At 42.0% G+C, this 14,024-nt stretch overlaps 1 protein-coding gene across 2 annotated transcripts in view; it reads left to right on the forward strand.

The window, feature by feature from the left end:
- Positions 1-14,024, forward strand: part of PIGN (phosphatidylinositol glycan anchor biosynthesis class N) — a 356,746-nt gene that overhangs the window by 95,989 nt on the left and 246,733 nt on the right. The gene's annotated exons all lie outside the window — the stretch shown is intronic.

A 14,024-nucleotide genomic window follows, 5' to 3' on the forward strand; every position in this document is an offset into this window, starting at 1 on the left:
AAACAGAAACTTGATGAACAGAGCCAATTTGGTATTGCATGTGTCATCAGAAAATCACAAATTAGAAATCTGTTTTGCCACAAAAAGATGTATTATTATTATTTCATTAATGAAAGGAACAGTATTTCCATGAAATTAAAGCTGATCTGTTACCATAATATTCTGCCCTACGGGAACATGTTGCTAGTTTTGGAGGCACTAAGCCACTAGCATGTTGTTGTGCAGTTGGGTTTAGCGGTCCCTTTCCACATCAAAACCGGCAATTGGGTGTAGTGTCCCTGGCTTCATTTGCACATTGCACATGCGCCGGATGATGTTGGGTCCTGGACTCATCCTAAACAATACTTACAGTACAGACCAAAAGTTTGGACACACCTTCTCATTCAAAGAGTTTTCTTTATTTTCATGACTATGAAAATTGTAGATTCACACTGAAGGCATCAAAACTATGAATTAACACATGTGGAATTATATACATAACAAACAAGTGTGAAACAACAGAAAATATGTCATATTCTAGGTTCTTCAAAGTAGCCACCTTTTGCTTTGATTACTGCTTTGCACACTCTTGGCATTCTCTTGATGAGCTTCAAGGGGTAGTCCCCTGAAATGGTTTTCACTTCACAGGTGTGCCCTGTCAGGTTTAATAAGTGGGATTTCTTGCCTTATAAATGGGGTTGGGACCATCAGTTGCGTTGAGGAGAAGTCATGTGGATACACAGCTGATAGTCCTACTGAATAGACTGTTAGAATTTGTATTATGGCAAGAAAAAAGCAGCTAAGTAAAGAAAAATGAGTGGCCATCATTACTTTAAGAAATTAAGGTCAGTCAGTCAGCCGAAAAATTGGGAAAACTTTGAAAGTAAGGGCTATTTGACCATGAAGGAGAGTGATGGGGGCTGCGCCAGATGACCTGGCCTCCACAGTCACCAGATCTGAACCCAATCGAGATGGTTTGGGGTGAGCTGGACCGCAGAGTGAAGGCAAACGTGCCAACAAGTGCTAAGCATCTCTGGGAACTCCTTCAAGGCTGTTGGAAGACCATTTCAGGGGACTACCTCTTGAAGCTCATCAAGAGAATGCCAAGAGTGTGTAAAGCAGTAATAAAAGCAAAAGGTGGCTACTTTGAAGAACCTAGAATATGACATATTTTCAGTTGTTTCACACTTGTTTGTTATGTATATAATTCCACATGTGTTAATTCATAGTTTTGATGCCTTCATAGTCATGAAAATAAAGAAAACTCTTTGAATGAGAAGGTGTGTCCAAACTTTTGGTCTGTACTATATATAGACAGGTTTTGAATGATAAACTGCAGCTGCATAACAACCTGTTCATGGTTTAGTAGCTTCAAACATGGCGACAGGTTCCATTTAAAGGGGTATCCCTATGTGGACATTAATGGCATATTGATAGGATATGCTGTAAATGTCCCATAGATGTCACCCACTCTTATCTCAAGATTGGGGCCCAGAAATGAATAGAGAGTATATGGCACATGCACAGCCAACTACTCCATTTACCACTGTGGGACTTCTGTTAATAGCTTAGCGCTAGTAATAAAAAAATAAGTTATAATTACTTTATTGTGTCCTGTATAGCCATGTTATTATAGGGCTAGCTGCATGACAATGACTATACCTGCCATTGTCATCCAATTTCCACCAATTCGTGAAAGGAAACTTTGCCTAGTTACACAGTTGAATGGGAGATGGACAGTTGTGTGACAGTTCTTGTGGGAGCTGTAATAGGTTATATATTGGTTGTCACTCAGCTTTCAAATAAAGCAATATAACCACAATGCATCAGAATAGAAATTGTGACAGCTGACCTATATATTGTATGCTGTATTTGTAGTGCATGTATTCCTTACAATTACTCTTACATATACTTTTATGCTTACGGTAGTTAGCATTTTATACTAAACACTTTCTGAAATGCCCTGTTAATATGATCAGCCTTGCATTGAGCAGTACAATGTGTATTTATAAGAATATAAAGTTTGAGGGTCTTTTCACCATCGTGAATGACAGGTAACCTTTCAGAGAGATATTTTCCAATAGAGATATAAGATGTCGGATTCATGAATTGATTTTTGTCATAAGGAAAAGGTGAATCCAGGTTGAAATAATATTTTAGCATACTTGTAAATGTTATATTGATTTTAGAAAATGCATGAAAACAAGTTATTTAGTTAATCCCACGGCAGAGTGAACGTAGAGTTTGCACAGACCACTGTACGTGTATGGCACTCTGATCGAGTGGGCACAGGAGTGATCAGCCAGACCCCTGCTGTGTCTGCTGGCATCGCTAATAGCGCTGATGCTAGCATATAAACCACTTAGATGCTGCTGTCAATGCTGACCGTGGCATCTAAGAGGTTTACAGGCAGAGGGGGCTCCTTCTCTCAACCAATCAGCTCCCCACAGTGCAGTCACGGGACGTCGATAGTTGCCATAGCTCTCAGAAGTCTTAAAAAGGCCTCCGGAACTTCCATGTACGGAAGCCTATCAGTCCCAGCCAAGTGTAATACCAACAGTTTCAATGCTGTACAATACAGCATGCTGTATTGTACTGCATTGAAACAGGGATCAGACCCTCAAAAATTTAGGTCCTATACTGCGACTAAAATAAAAAGTGAAAAAAATGTTTTGGGGGGGGGGGAGCACCCCTTTTCCCCAATCAAGCGGTTTACAATTGTAAAAAAAACCATACAGTTTACGTCCACATTTACTGCATTTCCATACCCATTAGAACCCGCCTTTGAATTCAAATAGTGTGGTGTAAGTTTCAGATAGCAATTTTCGTTTTGCATTGCCCCTGTGCATTTCTGCATAATACCAGTGGCGTATAAATGCTCCCTCCAACCCTTAATACCTTGATGAGGGGGCTTCCATTTATTATTGCACCCCGGAGCATCTACAGTTGTCAGCATAAGATGTGTAAATCACCACATTAGGCCTCCAAATGCACAAAATACTCCTGAACCCTCTCATGCATTATGGCAGAAGATTAGGACCATGTGTAGGATGTATTTAAAACCAGGAAACAGAGCATAATAATAAGAGGGCTTTCTTCACACATTGGCACCCGCAAGACAGAAAATATTCGGCACTGAAGTGTCATATCTGTGCAAAAATTGCAATTTTCACTTTGCACCATCTACTGTGCACTAATTTTTGCAAAACACCTGTGGATTAAAAATGCTTACAACACCCATTAAATTCTGTGAGGGGTGTGGTTTCCAAAATTGGATCACTTCTTGGGAGTTTCATTTAACCTCAGCGCCTCTTTAGTTATCAGCCAGTGCTGTATAAATCACCAAATTCGGCCTCAAATGCACATGATGAGTAGTTTAAGACCACATAGGAGTTAAAATGTGGTGTGCTTTTTCTCCTGTTACCAATTGTGAAAATGAAACGTTTGAGGCTAAAACTACATTTAATTGAAATACAATGTAATTTAGAATTTCATGTGCCCCTAAGTAAATTCTCTAAAAGGTTTAGTTTGCAAAATGGTGTTACATTTTGGGGTTTTACACTGTACTGGTACCCCTGGGACCTCTGCAAACGTGACATGGCACCCGAGAACCATTCCAGCGAAATCTGACCTCCAAATAGCGCTCCTTTCCTTCTGAGCCCTGCTGTGTGCCCATAGAGGAGGTTACTTCTTGTTGAAATGAGAAATGGGGGCTAAAGCAAAATTGTATCGGAAAAAATGTTTTTTTTTTTTTTTTTTCCATTTCAGTGTCTAAATTTTATCAAACACCTGTGGTTCCAAAGTGCTCACTATACCCCACAATAAATTCCTTAAGGGGTCTCCTTTCCATCTGCGTGTCATATGCGACACAGCACCCAAAAACCATTCCAGCAAAATCTTCCCTACAAAAACCATACAGTATGCCGCTCCTTCCCTTATTATTCCTGCTGAATTCAGCTAATTGTCGAGTGCCTTATGAAAAATGAAATATTTGGGGCTGACGCAACATTTTATTGGTAAAAGTGAAATTTTTCATTTTCTCAGCTAAGTATCTCTAAATTGTATGAGAAACCTCAGAAATTTCCTTGAGGGTGGAGTTTCCAAAATGGGCTAACTTTTGGGATATTTCTACTGGAGGGGTACCTCATGTGAGATGACAACTAAAAACCATTCCAGCAAAATCTGACCTACAAGAACTGTACAGTGCTCCTTCCCTTCTTAGCCCTGCGGTGTGCCCATACAGCAGTTTATGATCAGATGTGGGGTGTTTCTGTAAACTACAGAATCAAGGTAATAATATTGAGGTTTGTTTTGTTGTTAACCCTTGCTGTGTTACAGGAAAATCTGCACACACAAATAAAATTTTAAAATTGTAATTTTGCTTTAATTCCTGTGGAATGCCTAAAGGGTTAACCAAGTTTCTGAAATCCGTTTTGACTCATTTGAGTGGTGTAGTTTCTAAAATGTGGTCATTGATGGGTGGAACTATTGCCAAATGCCTTTAAAGGGTTTTCTGTAACTTAACTATGGATGGGCTGTCTACAGGATAGGTGATCAATATCTGATTGGTGGGGGTCTGACTCCCGGCACCCCCACCGATCATCTGCTTGAAGGGGACGTGGCAACTGGCCAAATGCAATAGCCTCTTTCTTGGCATGTGAAATAATATACATCATGACCTTTCAGCCCATTCAAGTGAATGGGATTGAGCTCTGATACTAATTACAGGTGCTATATAGTGTACCGCAATATACTCTGCGACCCCTTTTAAAACAGTTGATTGGCTGGGGGAATAGTAAGTGGGGAAAGTATTTAAAATGTATACCCCTGATGGAAGCCTCTGACATATGCCACTGTATAGTCATAGAGCAGCATAGACCTCCAACATTATATATTTATTTTACTTACTGTCACTGACATATTCCGCAGCAGTTCACAGGCATTATCATCACTCTTTAAAATTAAAATGTACACTTTAGGGGTATGCACTTTTCTGTAGTATGTCCCTGCACTGGATAACATAGTCAACTATGATATTCCATACAGTAAAAAAAATCTATTCCCATGGATACCTCCCAAGTATTTTGAAACGTTGGAAGAGTGAGGCACTGTTGGTACATTTGGTAAATTCCTGGGGCATAAACCAATCATAGAGGAAAAACATTACATGGATAGAGCCTTATCATTCCTTGATTCTGCTTAGTTTCAGATGGCAGGCCAAAGGGCAAAAATAAATAAATGTTTTCTATCTTCTTTTATATTTTCCTAGAGGCATTTATTTTATGTTCCCATCCTTCAATTTCATCCTAATTTTGAGCTTTAAAGGGGTTGTCCAGGATTTCAAGACTATTGACTTGTCCTCTGATTAGGGCATCAATATCTGATTGGTGGGGGGCAGACACCCCACGCTGTCATCAATTGGCTATTTCGGGCTTGCTCCTGCATCGGATGTCAATGGCAGAACTGCTCAACTCTCTCCATTGTGCAGTGGACAAAGCTGGTAATTACAAGACCACTCCCATCCACTTCAAAGGGAACAGTTCTCGACACAATGAATGGAGGAGGTGTGTAGTTCCTAAAGTTGGATCTACTGCTGAACAGCAGGAATGCGAGGTCCCAGACCCCCACCAATCAGATTTTAATAGCCTATCCTGAAAAGAGGTCATCAGTAGTAAAATCCTGGACAACACCTTTAAGAACAATCGTAGAAATATAGAAACATAGAATGTGTCGGCAGATAAGAACCATTTGGCCCATCTAGTCTGCCCAATATACTGAGTACTATGGATAGCCTCTGGCCCTATCTTATATGAAGGATAGCCTTATGCCTATCCCATGCATGCTTCAACTCCTTCACTGTATTTGCAGCTACCACTTCTGCAGGAAGGCTATCCCATGCATCCACTACTCTCTCAGTAAAGTAATACTTCCTGATATTACTTTTAAACCTTTGCCCCTCTAATTTAAAACGATGTCCTCTTGTAGCAGTTTTTCTTCTTTTAAATATTCTCTCCTCTTTTACCTTGTTGATTCCCTTTATGTATTTAAAAGTTTCTATCATATCCCCTCTGTCTTGTCTTTCTTCCAAGCTATACATGTTAAGGTCCTTTCATTTTTCCTGGTGAGTTTTATATCCTGGAGATAGTGGTGACTTGGAGTTGTCACTTGAGGGCCATATCACTGCTGCGACAAGTCATTAGTGGCAGCAACATATGTGACCGCTGTCCATGCCGGAAGTTTACAAGCAGGGACTGAAGCGAGGTGGACTGAAGTGGAGTACCCATTTAAAGTGCAACCATTCTTTCTTTTTTTAAAGTAAAAAATGCTATTCTGCAAAATCAGTGTTGGCCCATCTGATACATTGATGGCATACCGCTAGGATGATATGCCATTAATGTCAGATAAGTGCGGGTCCCACTTCTGGCACCTTCTCCTATTTAGAGAATTGAACCCTGAAGTGTAGCAGAGCATACCATTCATGTGCGACATGCTTACATTCATTGCTATGAGAGTTTTGAAAATAGTCAGTTGAGCAATTTGTGGAACTTGCAAGCTGTTAACAGAGGGTGGCCGCAGATGTGTGGCTGTTCTTTATTGACTTTAGAAGTCCTGTTCAGGGGGCATGGCCTGACTGGGGATGTGAGAGGACGTGCAGAGCTGAGCTCCCGGCTGAACATCCCGTAATCCATTCTTCTCCCCATCCATCTGGGGCTGTAACGGCTCACCGATACAACGAAGTGCTTACCCGGGGGTCCGGCTACCCTACCGCTCCGCCATGCGCCGTCAAAAGGCCAAAGAGAAGGAGGGAAAGGACAGTGAAAGTGCCACCCCAGCAAGGCAAGATGGCACCGGACAGTCAGTGAAGCTGCTGGATGTGGCAGCGCGACTGGAAGAGTTTGCTCACACCACTGAATCTGTTCATCCTGCGCCGGCCCTGAACGCCTGCCGCCAATAAAAGGGACATGCAGCGGGTGATTCACAATGTCACCATGCTTATCTCCAAAACTGACGACCTGGAAAACAGGCTGCAGCGAAATAATGTGCGCATGATTGGTGTGCCAGAATGTACCGAAGGAACAGATGCTGTAACATTTGTGGAAAAGTGGCTAACAGAAAAAATAGGAAAGGAAAAGCTGTCTCCTCTGTTTGCTGTGGAACGGGCACACAGGGTGCCTTTTCGCCCCCACCACCAGGGGCACCACCGCGCCCTTTATTGCTTAGAGTCCTCCATTTTCGTGACCGGGATGCCATTTTGAGAGGAGCAAGAGACTGCACTGATTTGTCTATTGATGGGAACCGGATCTCTTTGTTTCCTGACTTTTCACCTGACGTCCAAAAGAAGCGTGCACGTTTTATTGATGTTAAACGCAGACTGCGGCTATTACAGCTTCCATATTTTATGCCATATCCTGCGAAACTGCGCGTTGTGGCGAAAGATAAAACGCACTTATTTGAGGATCCGGGTGCGGCATGTCAGTGGTTGGACTCCACTGAAAAGGATTTAAGGCAGGGCCCTTAATCTGCTGATTGCCACAAGTTATTATGCTATCACCTTCTACCTTTTGTCTATATGGACAGTTGATAAATGCGGGGTCATGTTGTTGGTTAGATGCATGCACATAATGGTGTGGGGGGCAGACCGAGTGCTTGAGTCAAGGCTCTACCCAGTACTGGAGACGGCCTTTATTAATGTTTGCATTATGTCCTTTTCATCAGTTAGGAGTGTTATACTATAAGGGGGGAGATCTGATATATGCTAGCATAGCCGGGAATGTATGCCACTTGCTAGTTTTTATTCAACGTTTCCCTTGTTTGCTATTGCATATTTGTTTGTATTCCTCAAGTTCAGGAAATTATTTTCCCCAGGGTTTCACGTGTATGTGAAATGTCTTTATTTGTTCTGTATGGGTTGGGAAGGGGGAGGGCGGGTGGGAGGGACTGTGAGAGCTTATTGACTAGACACCAGTGGTTCTGTGTGTATGACCGGGGCGAGGCTGCTTACGGTCCTGTACTGCTATGGTTTAAAAACATAAATGGGTACCCTTAGAATAATTGCCTGGAATGTGAGGGGCTGAACCAACCTGCTAAACGCAATGCCGTCTTTTATGCCTTGCAAACGTATCAACCGGCAATTCTGTGCCTCTCAGAAACTCATCTCACTTCTGAGAGACATCTTATTCATAAGGCTTGGGTGGCACAGAAGTTTCATTCCTCCTACTCCACGCAATCGAGAGGGGTGAGCGTGCATAGGAATGTTCCCTTTTATATCATGGGAGGTACATGTGGATGAGGAGGGTCGCTTTATATGTATTAACTGTTCTGTGTTTCATTACCAAATGATACTAGTGGCCATTTATATACCTCCCCCATATTCCTGTGAAGTTCTCAAAAAAGTATTATCCTTCACTTCCAAATTTCCAGATCTGCCAGTTCTCATAATTGGTGATTTTAATATGTTCTTGGACAAATCTCTAGATAAATTACAATCTGATAGTGGGGCCTCTGGCCCTTCTCTATCCTCATTAGCCAAGACGCTCGCTGAAATAGACTTGTATGATTTGTGGAGGTCCAGAAATCCCGGTGTGAAGCAATACTCCTGCTACTCGTCATCACATAGTTCTCTTTCTAGGATAGATCTCGCTGTGAGGTCTAAGGGAGTGTTAGATAAGGTCCAGGATGTTAGGTACTTACCCCGTAGTATTTCTGACCACTCCCCGTTATTGGTAGTACTGGATTTAGGGAGAGAGCTACTGGGTCCGAGACAACCATGGCGACTGAACCCTTTTTGTATCCAGTTAGTTGATACTGGTACTGTGATATCTGCTACTCTGACTTTTTTTACCAATAATAAAGGTTCAGCTAGTCACTCCATTATCTGGGATACAATGAAAGCTTAGATTATAGGGATATACATTAAACAGATTAGTTCCCATAAAACTATAAAAGCAGCACTTACGACAGAACTGCTGGATAGAGTTCAGACTACGGAAGCTAAGTACATATCTGACCCCTCCCTAGAAAATTCCTTGCACTGGACGGAGGCGCAAAATCTACTGAAGGAACATTTGATTAGTAGAGCTGGGGACAAACTATTTTTTAAGACTCAACATTATTTTATGGAAGGGGAATGTACGGGTCACCTACTAGCTACTATTATTAAAACCCAATCGGGCCCCTCTTGTATATTGGGAATCATTAATAAAATGGGCGTACAGGTATCGGGAGATGATAACATAATGAACATATTCCATGAGCACTATGCTGAAGTCTATAAGTCCAGACTAGGGATTGACTGTAGTGACAGAGAGCAATACCTGCATAATATCCAGATGCCCAGCCTGTCTGATGATCAGAGGTTATTACTTTATGGGGACATTCAATTGGAAGAGATGGTATTGGCGGTGCAGTCGCTTCCTAACGGAAAAGCACCTGGGGGAGATGGTCTGCCAGGGGAATTCTACAAAAAACATCAAGAAGTTTTGCTCCCGCATCTCCGACAGGTGTTTAATGAATCTTATAGGCCAGGTATTTTACCTAGCTCTATGAGAGAAGCATTGGTGGTGGTGATCCCTAAACCAGATAAGGATCCCAATATGGTAGATTCATATACAAACCGGATTCCAAAAAAGTTGGGACACTATACAAATCGTGAATAAAAACTGAATGCAATGATGTGGAGGTGCCAACTTCTAATATTTTATTCAGAATAGAACATAAATCACGGAACAAAAGTTTAAACTGAGAAAATGTACCATTTTAAGGGAAAAATATGTTGAATCAGAATTTCATGGTGTCAACAAATCCCCAAAAAGTTGGGACAAGGCCATTTTCACCACTGTGTGGCATCTCCCCTTCTTCTTACAACACTCAACAGACGTCTGGGGACCGAGGAGACCAATTCCTAAAGTTTAGAAATAGGAATGCTCTCCCATTCTTGTCTAATACAGGCCTCTAACTGTTCAATCGTCTTGGGCCTTCTTTGTTGCACCTTCCTCTTTATGATGCGCCAAATGTTCTCATATAGGTGAAAGATCTGGACTGCAGACTGGCCATTTCAGTACCCGGATCCTTCTCCTACGCAGCCATGATGTTGTGATTGATGCAGAATGTGGTCTGGCATTATCTTGTTGAAAAATGCAGGGTCTTCCCTGAAAGAGATGACGTCTGGATGGGAGCATATGTTGTTCTAGAACCTGAATATATTTTTCTGTATTGATGGTGCCTTTCCAGACATGCAAGCTGCCCATGCCACACGCACTCATGCAACCCCATACCATCAGAGATGCAGGCTTCTGAACTGAGCGTTGATAACAACTTGGGTTGTCCTTGTCCTCTTTGGTCCGGATGACATGGCGTCCCAGATTTCCAAAAAGAACTTCGAATCGTGACTCGTCTGACCACAGAACAGTCTTCCATTTTGCCACACTCCATTTTAAATGATCCCTGGCCCAGTGAAAACGCCTGAGCTTGTGGTTCTTGCTTAGAAATGGCTTCTTCTTTGCACTGTAGAGTTTCAGCTGGCAACGGCGGATGGCACAGTGGATTGTGTTCACTGCCAATGGTTTCTGGAAGTATTCCTGAGCCCACTCTGTGATTTCCTTTACAGTAGCATTCCTGTTTGTGGTGCAGTGTCGTTTAAGGGCCCGGAGATCACGGGCATCCAGTATGGTTTTACGGCCTTGACCCTTACGCACAGAGATTGTTCCAGATTCTCTGAATCTTCGGATGATGTTATGCACAGTTGATGATGATAGATGCAAAGTCTTTGCAATTTTTCGCTGGGTAACACCTTTCTGATATTGCTCCACTATCTTTCTGCGCAACATTGTGGGAATTGGTGATCCTCTACCCATCTTGGCTTCTGAGAGACACTGCCACTCTGAGAAGCTCTTTTTATACCCAATCATGTTGCCAATTGACCTAATTAGTGTTAATTGGTCTTCCAGCTCTTCGTTATGCTCAAATTAACTTTTTCCAGCCTCTTATTGCTACTTGTCCCAACTTTTTTGGGATTTGTTGACACCGTGAAAATTGGAATCAACGTATTTTTCCCTTAAAATGATACATTTACTCGGATTAAACGTTTGCTCTGTCATCTACGTTCTATTACAAATAAAATATTGACATTTGCCATCTCCACATCATTGCATTCAGTTTTTATTCACAATTTGTTTAGTGTCCCAACTTTTTTGGAATCCGGTTTGTAGACCCATCTCACTCTTGACAGTAGATATAAAAGTGTTGGCCAAGGTACTTGCTAATAGGCTCCTGAATGTTATCTCCCACATTATACATGAAGATCAGTGCGGGTTTATGCCAGGAAAATCCACGTCATTAAACCTTAGGCGTCTGTTCCTCAATATTCAGATGAGGGGAACAGAATGGGATGTGGGATGCCCTGCAGTGGTCTCCTTAGACACTGCAAAGGCCTTTGATAGTGTTGAATGGGAATACTTATGGGCGGTTATGGCAAAACTAGGATTCGGCCCTGGATACATTAATTGGGTAAAATTGCTCTATAGTCAACTGAGAGCTAGGCTGCGAATAAATGGTAAGCTATCCCCAATGATGACAATGGAGAGAGGCACCAGACAGGGATGCCCTTTGTCACCCATCCTGTTTGCTATTGCTATTGAGCCCCTGGCTTGTATTTTGCGTTCTACGCCACTGATTCGAGGTCTGGAGAGGGGGACGATGGAGGAAAGAGTCTCGCTATATGCGGACGATATGTTATTATATGTGGGTGATCTGACATCCCATTATAGATCCCATTATATCGTTAATCTCAGACTTTGGAAAACAGTCTGGTTTATTAATCAATTGGAATAAGTCAGTTATTCTTCCGCTGTCCCCTCTTCCGGAATCTCTTTGCTTAGATCATGTTAACCTGAAAGTGGTCTCCTCCTTTAAATATCTTGGAGTCACTATTTCAGTACAGCCCCGATCTTATATAGCGAATAACCTAATACCACTAATGGATAGATTTAAACAGAAAGCGGCCACCTGGCATAAGCTTGCATTGTCAATGATAGGTAGAGGTAATCTTCTTAAGATGACATGGATGCCGCAATTGCTCTACATACTGCATAACTCACCAGTATGGATTCCCATGCATTATTATTATAAGTTACAGAGAATATTTAGATCCTTGTTATGGAAAAAAATAAAATAATTGTAGAATCCGATCTGAAACCTTACAGTGTGGTAAAGAAGCGGTGGGACTGGCGTTACCTAACCCCTTTATATATTTCTTAGCAGCTCAGTTGCAACACCTTAAGGGATGGGGCTCCCTGAGAGAGATGGGAAGATGTGGAGAATTGGTGATGTGGGCATCTGGGTTCTGCCAGCCTATTTCGATTATGGAGAAAGATTTACCTGACCTTTAAACCCCTCCCAGTAGTAGGATTAATGAGGACGGTCTGGGGAAAGGTTAAGGAAATTCTGGGTGTTCAGGAACTATTGGACCTGTCTCCTGTTTGGAATAACCCTAATTTAATAGAATTGTCCAAACGGCAGGGATTTTCTGATTGGGAACGTAAAGGACTATGGAATTTAGCAATATAACAAAATAATAGAAAAGACAGGTGCACTCTGCGGTCTTACTAAACCCTCAAACTGATTTTAAAATTGACAGATTAGCCAACATGTCCTACGGTGTAGGACATGTCTGAGCCCGAGCACCGTTCCAAGGTTTCTCAAGTAGCTCGGGACCTAACACTCACCTACCTGTGCCATGTGTGGGCAATCCCAGGAGCATGAGGCCGACTCGCAAACAACTCACCAGTTACCTCCAGCATGTAACCATGCTAGCAATGGGAGGAGGGAGGAGTCTGCGAGTCTTTGCTATTATTTTGTTATATTGATTATCACATCCACATAATTGCTATCTTGTGTAGGATGTCTATTGTGGTACTTGTGGTTCGCTGCGGGCATCCTCCATTGTATGCATTTTTGCTGGGGATCGTCATTAGCAACGGGCCACAAGTGCAGGATTTGCTCCCCTGTATATATGCACAACTGCATGTGGGTTTGAGCATTTCCTGCCTGTTTAATACCACACCATTCTTTTCAGTTTGTAACTATGGAATTTAGGTCAACTAGGTATCCTAAAACAATTTGCACAACTTTGCCCTGAATATGGCCTAGTGTCTACCCATTTCTATAAATACCTTCAGTTAAGGCACGCTATCAGTTCGCAGGATAAAGTGCTCCCCCTACAATTTGTATCACATCTTATGCTTAAAAAACTGATATAACCAGGTCCTGTAAAAGGAGCTATTTCGGATGCTTATAATACTTTGCTATATGAACAGCTGAAAAAATATCCGCTCAAAGTTAAGTTGAAGTGGGAGAGAGATGTGGGACCCATCTCAGACAACCAATGGGAAGAAGTCCTTGCACAGATTCCTACCCTCTCAACTCTATATGATACACAGGGTATATAGAACTCCAATCTTCTTATGGAAGGTGGGATATAGATCTGACTCCAAGTGTCTGAAATGTGGGGAAGAAGGGGCCGGATTGCTCCATATGCTGTGGAATTGCAGTGCGCTACAGGGTTATTGGACGGATATAATCAATTTTTTAAACAAAATTTATAGCGCTAATTATAAACTGGATCCTGGGTTTTGCTTGCTTGGTATGTTAGATTCGGATAACTTGTCACCAAATGTTACAATTGGAATCAACAGAATCTTATATCAGGTACGCAAAACTCTAGCTGCTAAATGGATACAGCCTCTTCCCCCAAGCATATCGGAATTCATTACCAGAATGAATACAGTCATAAGATTGGAAAGAGGAGTATACATGAAGCGTAATTGCATGACGAAATTTGATACCGTTTGGGGCCCCTGGATTGACAGATCTGGAGTTTGTAGTACATGGCTAACTAGTCTGAGGATCTTCTCGGGCTAGCCCGGGAGGGGAGTGATGGGGCTGATTGTGTTTATTTAAAGGATAACTGTCACATTTAGACCCTAATTTCAATTTTCATATATGTAGTTAGTAATAACATGATATTCCAGAATCAGTTACTATTAGAC

The sequence above is a fragment of the Bufo bufo genome, chromosome 5 (genome assembly GCF_905171765.1).
Source record: "Bufo bufo chromosome 5, aBufBuf1.1, whole genome shotgun sequence".
In the NCBI taxonomy this organism is placed as follows: domain Eukaryota; kingdom Metazoa; phylum Chordata; class Amphibia; order Anura; family Bufonidae; genus Bufo; species Bufo bufo.